Source organism: Falco cherrug, chromosome 5 (genome assembly GCF_023634085.1).
Source record: "Falco cherrug isolate bFalChe1 chromosome 5, bFalChe1.pri, whole genome shotgun sequence".
NCBI classification, from domain to species: domain Eukaryota; kingdom Metazoa; phylum Chordata; class Aves; order Falconiformes; family Falconidae; genus Falco; species Falco cherrug.
This window is the reverse complement of record NC_073701.1, coordinates 6,867,572-6,881,774: the sequence shown is the minus strand read 5'-3', so window position 1 is coordinate 6,881,774 and position 14,203 is coordinate 6,867,572.

Here is a 14,203-nt window from a genome sequence, read left to right as displayed (position 1 = left end):
CTCACCCAGCCATAGGAAGCTTTCCTTCATCCCACTGATACCTCAAATCTACCCTCTAATTTATTTCAAAGAAAATAGAAGAGAGAATATTACAAGGTGCAAAAGCAGCCAGGGTGTCACAGACATCTCTTGTCATACTCTGCTAAAACAACTCAGGTTCTTCTTTCTTTCATCCTGTGTAAATTGGCTGGGATTACTCTGTGCTCTATTTATACAAAGGTCAGAAAGTTCACTGTGTTAATATCTGTCTTCTAAGTGCACTAGTAAATCAATTGCATGCCATGCAAATTTTCCTGATGTGTTTTCCTGAGAACTCAGGTGACTTGTGTTGTGATTCTAGATGTCCATGCCCTTCAGAACGTGTGTACATCTCCCACTTCACTTCCTAAAACTTTTGAGACTCTCCAGAGAGAAGGACCCAGCTACTCAAGAGCAGAAGAGCTCAGAGTTGCTGCATAAAATAGAGCACCAGGAGTGTTTTGGGTAAGCTGGGGACAGGGATGTTCTGTTTTTACATTGAAAGTTGTTACCAGTTACTTGTGTGTGCAAACATGCAGACAGCAGGATGTAGTGTTATGCTGGTTAGCTGGATGTTATGCTGAATGACTGGTTTAAGCCACTGGTCTGTCTAGTAGTCTGTAGTTCTCTGGAAGTGGTGTGGATTTTAGATGACCAAAAGGGAGGACATGTAGGTGCTCTGAAATCCATTTTGTGTTTCAGCTATGGGTCCAGAAGTGTCCATATTAGCCCAGACATAGAAGGTTCCTTGTGACAGCTTAATTTGTATGAGAATTCTGTCCCCCACAGCTAGGGGTCTGTCACTACAAGCCAGGAGTAACCTCTTCATACTTAAAAATAAAATATGCTAATGGTCTAAGTTATAACCGACTGAAGAGTAAGATCACAAAGGGTTTCTCAATTCTTCCAAACACATACAGACACCCTTTCCTTTTTGTCCTTAGAAAGGGAACTATTTCAAAAAGAGCTTTTGACAATTCTGAGTGGAAGAGACAGACCTTATGCATGTAAGTGCAATATCTAGGACTGGAAACATACATTATCTCTTCCCTTCTTTCCAGATCAGTCATATATTCTACTGGGGGAACAGGTATCTTTTCTCTCTGAAACCATTCTTTAATGTAGCCAAAATAGTCACAGCAGTTTCTGGTTCAAAGGCTCATACTTAAGTTGCCAAAAATCAGGGATAGTGTTCACTATTGAAGTTAACTGTGTGGGGCAGTGGTTTGGTCTGTGTTATGACACAGGTGCTGCAAAAGAGGTCTGAGTGACTCATTACTGTCATACTTCAGGACGGCAAAAAAATTTTTTAAACAAAATCCTACAGCATAAGGCTCTGGCCATAACCTCAGTTCAGCCACTGATATCCATTAGCCCTTTGGCTGACATACTGTCAATAGAGAGAAAATGTCAGTAAATTAAGGTGTTCTGGTGCTTGGTAACATTCCAAAGTGAAGCCAACTGCTCTGCTGAACTCATGCATTTAGCTCAATCACTTAGCAATGTAGGGTCATGCTTGTGGGGAAAGAGTGGAAGAGCACCATGCCCTCTAACAGAAACCTGGGTCAGCTTTCCCGCTTTTCTTTTTCCCTCTCCCACTCCAGTGTACCTGTTATTTTGGAGCCCCATTGCCTAGCACAGCCTCTGTGCTGTTACACAGGGACCATGGCAGACTGGCTGACTGCAGACATCTGTACGCGATGTGAGCAGTATCTGTTGAACATGGCTTCCAGTCAACAGCAGAGCATCCCTCTCAGGAGAATTTCTTGGCCTTGAACCAAACTGGAAGTGCTCTACTATACATTTATCCTGTCACTTGTTCTGTACCTGAAGTAAATTAAACAGCTTTTTGCACCTACTGGCATAAAAGGCTGAATAAAAGAACTCTCTGCTGGTTAGTCTAAGCAGGAAGCACAGTTAGTATTTATGTATTGTGAAGTGTTATAAAGCTTTGTGGTTTTTAGAACTGTTTTAATTCTTTTTATGTGTCTTTGGGGAAAATAAATGTTGAAGCACTGTCACGCCTCTAGCATTTCCTCCTTTGCACCTGCAGTTGTCATTGTTTTATGGTAATGTTTGCATTCATTGCCGACAAGACTTCACCCTATGTAATGGGGAACCCTTTAACCTAAAACCTCTGTTTCTGAGAGGCTTGGAAATTGAAGCTCTGGGTTATGTGATCACATCACCATGCATTTTGCAAACACACTCTTTTCTGGTAACTTGCTAAAAACCACTTAAAACTCCCTGCTTTGATGCATGTAACACTGTAGCAATGGCTGTCAGGCAGCCTGCTAGCTTAGGAAGCGACCTCTTGGTTTGGTTTTGATCTGTGTGCTCCAGGTGCTTTGCCACCAGAGCGCTCTGCTGCATGTCACCTGGTGCGTGTCACCTGGTGTATCTCTATGCCATCATCATCACCTATGGGGCAGATGGTTGTTCTTTGTATTGGCCTTAAGCTTTGCACTAAACTGGACTATTACAACATATGACATTCTAGAAAAATAAAGCACGTTTTGGTAAATTCTTTGTGTGGCTAAAACCAAAAATAGGATATTTGATAGTATGTCTGTTTCTCCCCAGGAATTGCCTGTATGGAAGGGGTGTAGGTGCTCTGGTGGAGTTCTCCCTGGTGTGTTTTGCAGGGCCTGGATGGACAGTGTTGAAGGATACAATGGACTTGTAGTTGCAATGAGTCACGCTGAAGAAAATAATGGCTGGATAGGGCCAGTTCTTCTAGATAAAGGAGAAAGGAAAACATGTTTAAGCTGAGCCCAGGGTCTGCATCCAAACTGCCAGAAGGGTCAACACCTCCAGCTGACTTATACTGGCCTAACTCCGCTTCCTCTAAACTGCCTGTCTGCAAGCTGATGCCTATTTGCAGGTTTGGGCAAGCTCTGCAAGTAAATGAATGTGGGGAAGCTGGAGCCTGTGCTTCCTTTTGGATTAAGTTCAAGTGTTCCTCTTCCTTCAGTCAATTAGGAGGGGTGCAGCCTGCCCGCCCAGGTCCTCTCCTGCATGTGCTAATTGCTGGTGCTGCTGGGAGGCACATCCATATCAGGCAGGTGGGCTCCTTGCAGGCTGCAGGGAATGGCAGCCAAGCCACAGCTGTGCTTGCTGGCATGATGGGCGCAGTGTGGGGCCGGGGGCATGAGGTGCTCTTGGAGGCTTGCTGAGTGAGGTCGTTTAGATAGAGCTAAAAATGAGCTGAGATCAGCCAGTTTTGATTAATGTACAAGCCCAAGATTATTCTTGGAGCCTGGGTGCAGCAGTATGGGGAGAAGGTATCTATGACTCTGAGACAGGTTTCAGTTTACCTGTAAAGCAAAGGCAGTTCTAGGTTCTGTCTCTTGCACAACTGCTGTGGTGCCACATGGGCTTTTTTTACTGGTTTCCCCTTTTCCTTCCTTGTGTCCATGAGCAGGGTAAGGAAATGCCCTCACTTGCAGAACCAACAGGCAAAGGGGTGGGGGATGGATGCAAAAGGACAGGACAGCCTGAGCTTACCTGCCTATCCCTGATCTGGTAGAGCTGTCAGGAAGACTGATGTTCCCATCACTCCTCTCTCCTCTACTGGTCGCATTGGTCCCCGAGTGGGCTGGTAAAACCGCTGTCCCCTGCTCAGGAGTGACACTATTCCTTCTTCAGCTCTTGCTCCTAATCATGGCAAGTCTTGACAGCTTGTGGGGGCAGGCTTACTAGAAATGTACATCTATTTAAACACAGCCAAAGAACCTGGTCATCTCTTTTCCGTGGCCGAGGACAGCCTTTTCCAGGGAGCACCTGGGAGCCGTGGAGTGCAGGGAGGAGCAGGCACAGGTATGGTGCAGGCAGCCTGAAGCCAGGGCATAGAGTGGGAGACTCACATGTGGAACTGATCTGGGACTAAATCTTAAAGGCACCAGAGCAGCACTTTCCAGGGATGCAAAAGTGACTCTGCAAAACCTGCTCTGTTCAGAGCCCCTGAAAGGTTGATGGTTTGGAGAAAAGCCTTTCCTTTATGAGCACACAGTGGGATTTGATCTGTTTTCTAGGTTTTTTGCTGGTTCCTCTCATTATATGGACCAGAGCTTTCCCTGCTCAGAGTGAACTAATTCTAGTTGTTAATGTGTTTGGGTGAAACTTGCCTTTGGATATGGGGACCTTTTGGTATTCTCCCACCGCTGCAGAAAGTGATCTGTCTCAAGGCTCTGGCACTGGGTCCCTTCATGCAGCACCTCATGCCTTAAAGCACAGCTGGTCTTTAGTCCTATCCCTGTAGTGAATCATGACTAAAAAATTGGAAAGTCTTAATTATTACTACTGGTAATGGCAGGAGCCTGGACTGGGGCACTGGGAGCAGAGCAGGGAGGCCTGTCTAGGCAATCCTGTTTCCTCCTGGGCTCAGCTCTGTGTCCACTGACCTTTGAAGCCAGTGAGAGACAGGCAGGACTGCGCTGGGACACCTTTGATTTCAGCATGGGGCCTCTGAGGAGTGACCCGCTGAGCGCGGCCGCAACTCCTAGTTAGGTACCCGGGGATGGAGGCAACGAAGCGCTGCGAGCAGCACCGGCAGGCTGGGCCCGGCGAGCCCGCCTGAGGTGGGTGGGTGGATGGGAGCCCGCCTGAGGTGCGATCCCGCCTGAGGTGGGGGGGTGCGAGCCCGCCTGAGGTGGGAGACCCGCGCGCGCGCCCGAGCTAACGGCTCCCGCGGCTTCCAACGGCTGTCGCGCGCGCAGCCAGCCGCCGCCTCGCTCCGCCACTCCGGCAGGGGGCAGCCGCCGGCCGCGCTGCCCGCCGGGTCCGGGGGCCTGGGGCGGGGGCCCGCGGGGAGGCGGTGGTGTTCGCCGGGCGGGAGCAGGTGGAGCTGCGCCGTGGCCCCCAGCCTGCCTGGCAGGGCCGGCTTACAGGCGTCCTTGTTTCCCAGGCCCCGTCCTCACCCGCTTCTAGGAAATGAATATTTTTACCGGCCTCGTTTATTTCTTTTTTTTTATTTTTATTTGTCCCGCAGCGCTCCCCAGAGCCCCAGTCCCAGGACAGTCCCAGTGGGCTTTTCCCACTGGCAGGCTGGACCTGGGCGATGGCGGTGGGGTGGCGGGGGTGAGGGGGAAGCGAGTGGGCGCGGGCCAGAGGCACAGCACCACAGAATGGAGGTTTCAGGTGGAGGTGAGAAGCAGGAGAGGCCGGGCTGCTATCAGGCAGGGTGACTGTCGCAGCAGCTGGGTGCTTGAAGCCAGCTGGGAAAGCATGTTCCTGCAGAAAGTAGGTACAACCCTGCCTGAATAACCTCACCCGGGGTTCCAGGGCCAGCAACTTGTGCAAGGGAAAGGTGGTTCTGAGCAGGGTTTCACCCTGTGTCCAGTTTGGCTTACTATTTTTTCTTCTTGTTGTAAAGGATAAATATAATGACATCATATTTCACACATGAATTAAAACTGTAGGTGCGGTGTTGGGCAGGATTAGATTTAAAAACTGTGGGCAAATAGGTTGGAAGAAACAGGAGGCAGACAAATAAGGGTAAGTGGAAGGTCATACACCTGAGCAGCAATACGGACTCCCCGAGCATGGCGTAGGGAGTGATGGGTTAAGTAGCAATTCTTCAGAAAAAGGATCAAAAGCTGAAGGCAAGTCGGCTATGTCATGGTGTTGAGGTGATGGAAAATCAGTTGAGGGGGGATGTGGGGTAATTGGATCCAGCCCAGCAGAGAGCTGGAGAAGGAGCGGAAGTCGAGAAACCATTACCTGCAGGGGAAGCCTGAAAGAACTGAAAATCTCTAACCCAAAGGAGGAGAGAACTGAAGTCTTTAAGCACATAAAAGGACATAATCTTTGCTCCTTGTCTGTGATGGAGCAGAGGAGGGAAAAAAAAAAAAAAAGAAGGCTTAAGTCACAGCAGGAAAGACTCAATTTAGATGTTAGGAAAAACTTTCTAATGACAGGGATAATAAAGAATAGACTGCCTGGGGAGCGGAGAGCTTTAAGATCAAGTTAAGCAACATCTGTCAGGAATGTCCGAGGTTTAGGTGATCCTGCCTTGGGTTAGCGGATGGACTGGTCTGACCTCTCAAGGTCCCTTTCAGCCCTAATTTTTCAGTGGTTCTGCGGGCCGACATTAATCTTCTTAATGGTATTTAAACAGTCAGCAGCTTCTCTTAAGTAACTGCTAGTAAGTCTCTTCTCTTGCCTGCGGTTTAAAATTAACTTAATTTCCATGCATCACTTTCACCCTCCAGCTCCCAAGTCCTGCCTAGCCAACCAGCAGCCGAATTCCTTGACTGCTTGTCAGTACCTTCCTTGCGGCTCTGTAGCTATCCGCAAAGAAAAAGAAGGGATAGAAATGCTGCATATCAGTGGTTATGTCACCAGTGTGAGGGTGGCCTCCTTTTCTGTATTCACGCGTAGATAGTCCCCTTTCTCATGATAGCTGGATCTCATATGTGGTTATTTCATTTTGTGCACTCCAGGGACCTGACTTTTCATGTTGCCTGCAGTTTTCTGAGGGAGCTTGTCATGCCCTGCCTCTGGCAAAGGCTGGCCTGTTTCTGAAAGGATTCATGGCAGACTGTGGGTCTTCACTGTCAGCTTGCCGCAAGTCAAGGCTTGAGTGTCCAAGCCCAGATGCTGCCCAGTGTGTGTGACACTTGTGTGTAATGACATGTACAACAACAGGTGTAATTAATATGTTGTCCACAAGTGATCTCTCTTCAAATGGCGCAGACTCCAGAAGGAAGGAATCTGTGGTGTGAAGCTGGCCCTTGGTCTGATGTGTGTCCTTCCATCTCTTGAAGCTACTAATGAAGATGACTTAACTTTTTCATCTGCCAGCAACAGCTCAAGAGGGGGAGAAAAAGCCAGGCCATGATGAGCAGTATCTGCAATCCTTGTCTAGAGTCCTCAGAAAACTGGAGTCCCAGTGAGAGTGTCCTGAAGGCAAAGTGTCTGCAAACGTCTTAGTTTGCTTAAAACAGAAACAATGTCATTTCCATAGCTGGGAAAAAGTGTCCCTAATGAGACAGGGAATTACTGCCTGGAAGTCCTCACCTCTGGAAAATAACTCCCTGCCACGTGCTGAGCTGCACCTACAGGTTGTGACTGAGGTGACGCTGCTCACTGTGACCATGAACACTGGGTGGGTATGGCACCAAGAGGATCACTGACCCTGCATCACAGCTAGGAGATCAGCGATAGAGGAGACAGCCATAAACAAAAACAGGCTGTCTGAAGTCAGGAACATGTGAGGCTTCCAAACCTTTGTTGCAACCTCCTTAGTTATTGACCTAAACCAGAAAAGATGACATTTCTATAGCTCGGGAAAATTGTTCCTGATGAGAGAGGGAACCACAAATATCTTATCTGCCCACAGAGAGGCAGTCACAATTTCTCCCACTAATCTTCTCCAGTGGTTTTAACCAGCCGAGATAATTGTGGGCCACATACACAGACGTTCACATTAGCTTTTGTTAACAGAGCAAGATCTATCCTATCTCTGTGTGACGGATAAGTATTAAGAACATTTTTTTTATATGTGGCAGTAACGTATAAAGAAACGAAGCAGCCACCACAGCGGCAGGTTGGAACACAGGGTCTTTCACTCTTGGCCCTGAGCTACTTATTCCAGACTGTGCTGCCAGCTCTGAGACATGGGGGGGTTGTTATTTATATGCATAATAAAACACCAGCTGAATGCAGCTGGAGTCCTACCTTTGAGCAACATTAAAACACTTGTGACTTTATTTACAGCTCTTTAACTTTGCCTCTCTTGATGCTGGGAATGAGAGTTTCAGGTGTGCTCCCCTTTAAAAAAACACTGTGAAATATGCATATGTTAAAGTCAGTTGTGCTTTTGTGGAGCCTGTATCCCAAACTATATAGTAGCCGCTTTGTGCGCAAATTGTACAAAGGCACAGTTCCACTTCAGTGAAAATGTATTTATCAGAACCACGACAGTCTGAATCCAACTCATTAAATAAGACCTCATTTTTTTAAGGAAGTGTTAGAAATAACACAAATACAGCAAGTTCATAAGGCACTTGCAAGGTAAGGTTGAAGCAAGCTTACTCTTTAATTGCTGCAACTTGGGAGAGGTTTTTTGGAAGTGCTATAAAAATCATCATAAGCTTTCTTGCGATATTCTGAACGCTGCTGTGTCCCACAGGATTTGGGGGAAGGCTGTGATTAGCCACCCAAATGTAAGTTTATTTGAACAAAGCAAATTGCACAAAGTGCAGTGGGATATTTCAAGATAAGAGGAAACTGGGACCCTGTTTATTTTTTTGCCCAGACACCACCACCTGGGGAACTCAGCTCCAGCTACAATTGATCATCCTCATTTTGGGCATTGCAAACTCAAAGGTTTTCCATCCGAGGGGTGTTGCCAGCTGTAGTGAGCTTGATCTCTGCTTAGCTGTGGAGCTGGAGCCAGACCAGACTGCATGCTAGCACAGTATGGCTGCAGGCCTTTTTGGTGTTTTTACTCTGTGGAGTTTTTATGAGACCATATCTGTCAAACGTATGTGTGAAGATAAATCAAACAAGCACAGCCATGGCTATTAAATAAATGTGAAATCTGAGTGGCTTCCACCAGCCCCTCGGTCCCTCCCCCTCAGCTGCCGTGCGTGCTGAGTGTTTTACAGACACAGGACGGTGAAGGATGGCTGGTTACGAGAAAGGGAAAGCAGTGGGGAGCTCCTAGGGAAGGGGGTGATTTCCTTGCAGGGGGAAGCAGAGAGCTACAAGATGGCTTTGGGGCTCACGCTGCTGAAATATTTGGGTCTGGAAAGAGCCTGGTCTGGATCTCGATGACTTCTGAAGAAGGAGAGACTCAACAAGTTCCATCAGGATGCGGTCTGACTGCTGTCATGGCATCCAAAGTGCAGTGAAGACAGGGACTCAGCAGAGGAGGCAAGAAGGTGCTCCATGCAGAAGTGTAATGAGGTAGTCAGTCTCAGACCATGTTTAGGGCTAACGCTGTGTGAGCACCATGAGGCTGCTGTGTCATGAATACCAAAGCATGAGAAGGACACCAGGCTTCTACATGCCTCACAGCCTGTCTTCTCCTGGAAAATAAAATAATCTTGACATGATCACTACTCAAATTTTCCCCCTATTCCCTAAAACTGTTCTTCCCCCAGGAGAAGGGTGGTCCTTCCAAGGTCAGGGTTGAGGTTACTGACAGGTCAGGGAGGGCAAGGTCAGGCGTGAAGCTGGCTGTCTCTACCAAAGCTGTCCCACATAGGGAGAGGGCCTTGCAGTTTCCAAAGCCATCAATCTCCTCCCCACTTTCACCAGCTATTCACCTCTCCCAGTTTTAAGTGGAAGAAAATACAGCCAACCTCTTCAAGCCCTTGTGTTGCGCCTCTGGGAGCTGCATTCTTGCTCTCGAGTGCTCAGTCACCGAAACAGAATAGCCAATATATCACTCCCAGTGTCTTTATTTGGAGGGTGAAGTTGGATCAATGTATCTGAAGGCTACTGTAACCAGGAAATGATTCTTCTGATTTCTGACAATGGGGCCACGTCTGCCACCAAGAAAGCATTTGTCACTTCTCCCTGGCTGCACCAGGGTTTGGCTGAACGCTCTTATTTACCCCAGCATACAGGGAGAGCATCCTCGCAGAGGAGATAGGGACCCAACAGCAGTCAAGGCGAACAAATCGCATGGTAACAAAGTGTATGGTGCTGCTGCCAAAAGTGAAGAAGGAGAGGTAGCGCTATGCCATGTGCTTTGGACATGGCCTGTAAGGCAGGAGTGTGGGACAAAGATTATTTGGCCTGGCTCCTACATCTGTGAAATCATCGTGCCTCCATTTATTTTTGGTGCCGGTTGACACTAGGAGAGGATTTGACCCATAGGAACATAATCTGCTGCACATAGAGTATCATGACGTCTCTTGGTCCTTCTGTGTATATCACCAGCGTTCAGCTGAATGAAAATAAATACTCCGAGATGGTTTTTGACAATAAAAACATACAAGGAAAGAGAAGGCTAACGTACTAGCAAGTGCATTTCTGCTGAGTTGCTAATGCAATGCAAAATGATTGTTAGGAATAATTAGCAATGCATGTGAGACTACCATTGAACAAATGATCTGTGAACAACCAAAAAGCCATGAAAACACTTAGAATTAATCTTTCTTTGAAATTAAGGAGTTTAGATTGGATTCTGTGGGCTCATAGGGCCAGGTTGCTTAGTTGATGTGCTGGCACTCTTACTTTCAACAAAATGTAAGTTAGGCAGTTTACACAAGCTGAAAATCTTATCCTAAGATTTCTGTTGATCATCTGAGTCATTATTAATGTTAAATATTTAAGGGGGTAGCTTTTCATTCAGTGCTGGAGTTGGGTTTTTTTAACAGTGTGCTGTAGGTCCTGGTATATAGCTTATATATGCAGTTTCAAGTGATTCAGTTGCCACTTCCCAGCTGAAATGCTGACTCTATACCATCATGTCTGTGAGGAACGATTTTATTCTGATCCCAAATAACAGAAAGCACAATTCAGAGGTCCTCAAGTGCTTGGTTGTCAGGGCAGAGCATAGGGCACAATTTGAATTTAGAATGGGAACACAGAAGAAAAGGTGGTCATGACTGACGGCAGTGATGTACCTGCGACTTATCTGTGTATATGAACAGATAACAACCTCTACTCTACCATCTAAGGATGACATGTAGGTTTATAATATGTTTTATGCCTAAAACTGTGCTTCCCTGCAGTGCGATTCCATTCACAAATGCAGGTTTTCTTGGAACAGAAGTAACACAATGGTAACTTTCAGTTCTCTGGTCTTCAGTTTATCCTTCCCTGCCTCTCCTGTGGTCACCAGTCATCTGTTTACAGTGCTGCCCTGTGACTAGGGTGAGAACCTTGTTAAGATCAGGCTAGAGATGCAGATTGGCTTTGACATCTACCGTACTGCCTGCTGTGGGAAACACACCTCACACCGGGATCGGTAACATGCTCGAATGCACAGCAAATGTAGGCAGTTGTCTTGGGTGCCAGACTTGCAGCCTTGCTCTTTGCTTAAGCCAGAGGAGACAAGTGTTGGGTGCTGTTAGGGAAGCATGAAGGCAAATCGCTGCTTTCTCACCTCCTGCAAGCATGTCCCTCCGTTCCTGTCACCACCGACTGTGCTGGCGGCAGGGAGCTGCCTTTCGCAGCAGCAATAGCCATCTCCCCCCACACCCCGCCACTGGCACAGAGAGCAGCCAACCCTCCCTCCAGGAGTTTCAGTGCTCTCCCATCTGGCCCCACATCCTTCACCTCCCCAGGACAAGGTTAGCTTGCACTGGCCCCTCCTGCTCTTCGGGCGTGCGGAGCAGCTGTGGAAGTGCAAAAAGATCGGTGACATCACTGCAGATATGGGACTACAAGAGGAGTAAGTGGAAACAAGGCCTGTGCAGAGAGGAAAGGAGGGTTTGGGAGACAGACTGAGGAAGGGGGAAGGAGAAACATCTTAGTACTCCTCCTTGCCTGTCCCACTAAATACTCCCAACAAGGCCCTCCACTTACAGTGAGCCTTTCCCAGCCCTCCTCCTTGGTCAGCACCCCAGTGGGCGGCACCCCAGAAGAGGTGCCCACTAGCCCCAAATCTCTGTTCCCCCTCCAGATCCCTGAGGCAGGATACCTCTGTCATTCCTGACAGCTATCCAACCTGTTCTTGAAGCTCTCCACTTAGGGAGGCTTCACGCCCGGACACTTTATGCATTGCTTCCATCTATTTGCCCTAATATTTTTGTAACATCATTTGAATCTTTCTTGCTGCAGTTTAAGCCTGTTATTACTTCTTAACCTCTCCATTTTGGGGAGGTAGAACCTTTCTCCCCTTGCTGCAATCTTTCATGAACTTAAAGACTTGTGCTTATTTGGTCTTTTTTTAAGGATAACCTTTACCAAGTCTTTCAGATTTTCCCTCCCAGATCACATTCTCTAGACCTCTGATTATTCTTCTTGTTCTCTTCTGCACTGTATCCAATTAGCCCACATCTTTTTTTGGCTTTTCCAAGAGTATGGCACTGATGACAAACAGTTCAGTTTTTAATCTGCGCTAAACCTCAGCTCCAGTAGTTCCATATCCATATTTGTGCAGTCAGTTATTCCTCAGTGTGGAGTCTCGCATGGATTCCTACTGTGTCCTTTCTTTTTTTTCCCTGACTGTTTCTTTAATTTGTCAGACTGTTGTGTTGGCTGGTTTGTTTTTTTGGTTTTTTTTTAATTCTAATCCTGTCTTCGATGTATTTGCAGATCCTTCCAGCTTTGGGCATCCTGCAAATCATCTTTCAGGGTCCAAGTCACTAATAGACTGGAGTTGGAGACAGAGAGAAACCTGTACATCTCTGTTCAATCGGTTCTGTGTACGTGGAGAGTGGAGTCCTGTTCCCACCCTTCAGGGTACCAATGCTGTCTGCTCTGCAGTAGATAGACCACACATTCTGTGCTGGTTTATGAGCATTTCATGCAAGACAGTGTCAAAGGACTTACTCAAGTCAAGATACTGACATCTGCTTCTCCTTACTGGCCTGCAAGGTCTGTCTCCTTGTTTTAAAAGGAAATTAGATGGGTTTGTCAAGGCTAGACTATGAAGCTAATATTGGTTGTTACTCATCCCATTACATTCCAGTTCCTCACAAATAGCTTTTTTCATTATTCATTCCAGAATTTTTCCTGTAATTGAAATTAAATTCATTAGTCTGTAATTCCCCAGCTCTCTTTTTTCCCAAGACTTTCTGAATTTGAATTTCTTTGCTTTTGCCATGCTTGTATACTAATTCTTAGCAATCTAGCATAGATTTCACTCTCTATACCTAAACTCTTTATGCTCAAGGTCAACAGCATCAGTCTAGTCAAGCTGTTCTTTTCCTATACTCCTTTTCCTTTCTCTGCACCAGCATGGGGCTTGCTTGGGCAAACTGTGTCTTGCTGCCTTCCTGTCCCAGCAACTAGCTGGGTGCAAAAAATCCCTCATTACCACCAAAGCCTGGGCTGTGGCTGAAATCTGCTAGCTGCTTCCTGGCTTGCTGGTTTGCAGGAGACTTGTCGTGACAATGAGACTTACATCTGGTGACCTGTAGGCCACCCTATGCTGTTGATGCTTGTGTTTTCTCCCTGAGCTATATTAGCTATAGCATTTCACCTGGCAGATGTTCTGGGCCACCCACCTCAGCACTGTTGCCACCTTCTTTCTTTTTTTTTTTTTCTTTTTTTTTTTGTCTCATCAGAAATGATTGGCATGAATGAGATGGGCACATCTTCAGCAATGCCCAGCAACTATGGAGAAAGAAAGCATACCGAGCACCACTGGCAAACTAGAGCCCCCCCCCAGCAATTACTTGTCATAGCCTTTGAAGTCAAGGTTAGATCTGCATTACCATACTGGCAGTGAAGTCCTAATTCAAGCCATCTTTGGATAATGTTTGCTCAGGTGTAGTATCTTGGAAGTGAAATCATTGCTGCTCCTTCCCCAGAAAAAATAGTCATTGTTTGCCACATTTAATTAAGTTTTCCCCTCTGTTCACACAGCCTCCCACATCCAGATCTGAAGTTAGTTTTATAGTTTCCTCTCAGCCTTCTCCTTTGATCCTAAAGTAGCTGTCACCTCGGTACCTACAGCCCTTCCTTTCTCACCTTGGCCAGCACAAAATGTGTTTGTGTGTTAATGGCTTTCTCCTCAGGGGCTGCTGACTCTCTTTACTAGTCAGCTGGACACTAGATGAAATCATTCTCTCTGCTGGTTCGAGTATGTCACATATATATATATTTCCCCGCCTGTGTTTTATGTTCCATCCTGACTTCATTCATAGGAAATGACTCTGTTTTAGTTAATTTTGTTTTGGAAAGTGAATCCGTTGCCAGGGGAATGTGAGAGATTTCCAGAGACTGGATCCAAGTTAAGTGCAGGAAGGTGCTGCACAGACTTTGCCACACACAGCCTGCTGCTGCTCCTCACTCCAGTGCTGCAAGAGGCTGTTCCCTCCTTAGAGCCTCCTCAGCCCCAGCCATACTCAAACCAACATATCTTAAGTTGTGTAGAGTCTCTGCTTTGGTCAGTCATGGCTGTGACCTGCTGTCTCCACCTTACCTGACTTCTGTCAGCCAACTTGCCCTATGCCCTTGAGGAGGCTTGAACCCTCAGGTCTGCACCCCGGGGAAAAACCTGGTTCGATGAACAGAGCTATATTACAGCAACCAAAGCTGGGCAGGCGCAAGCCTT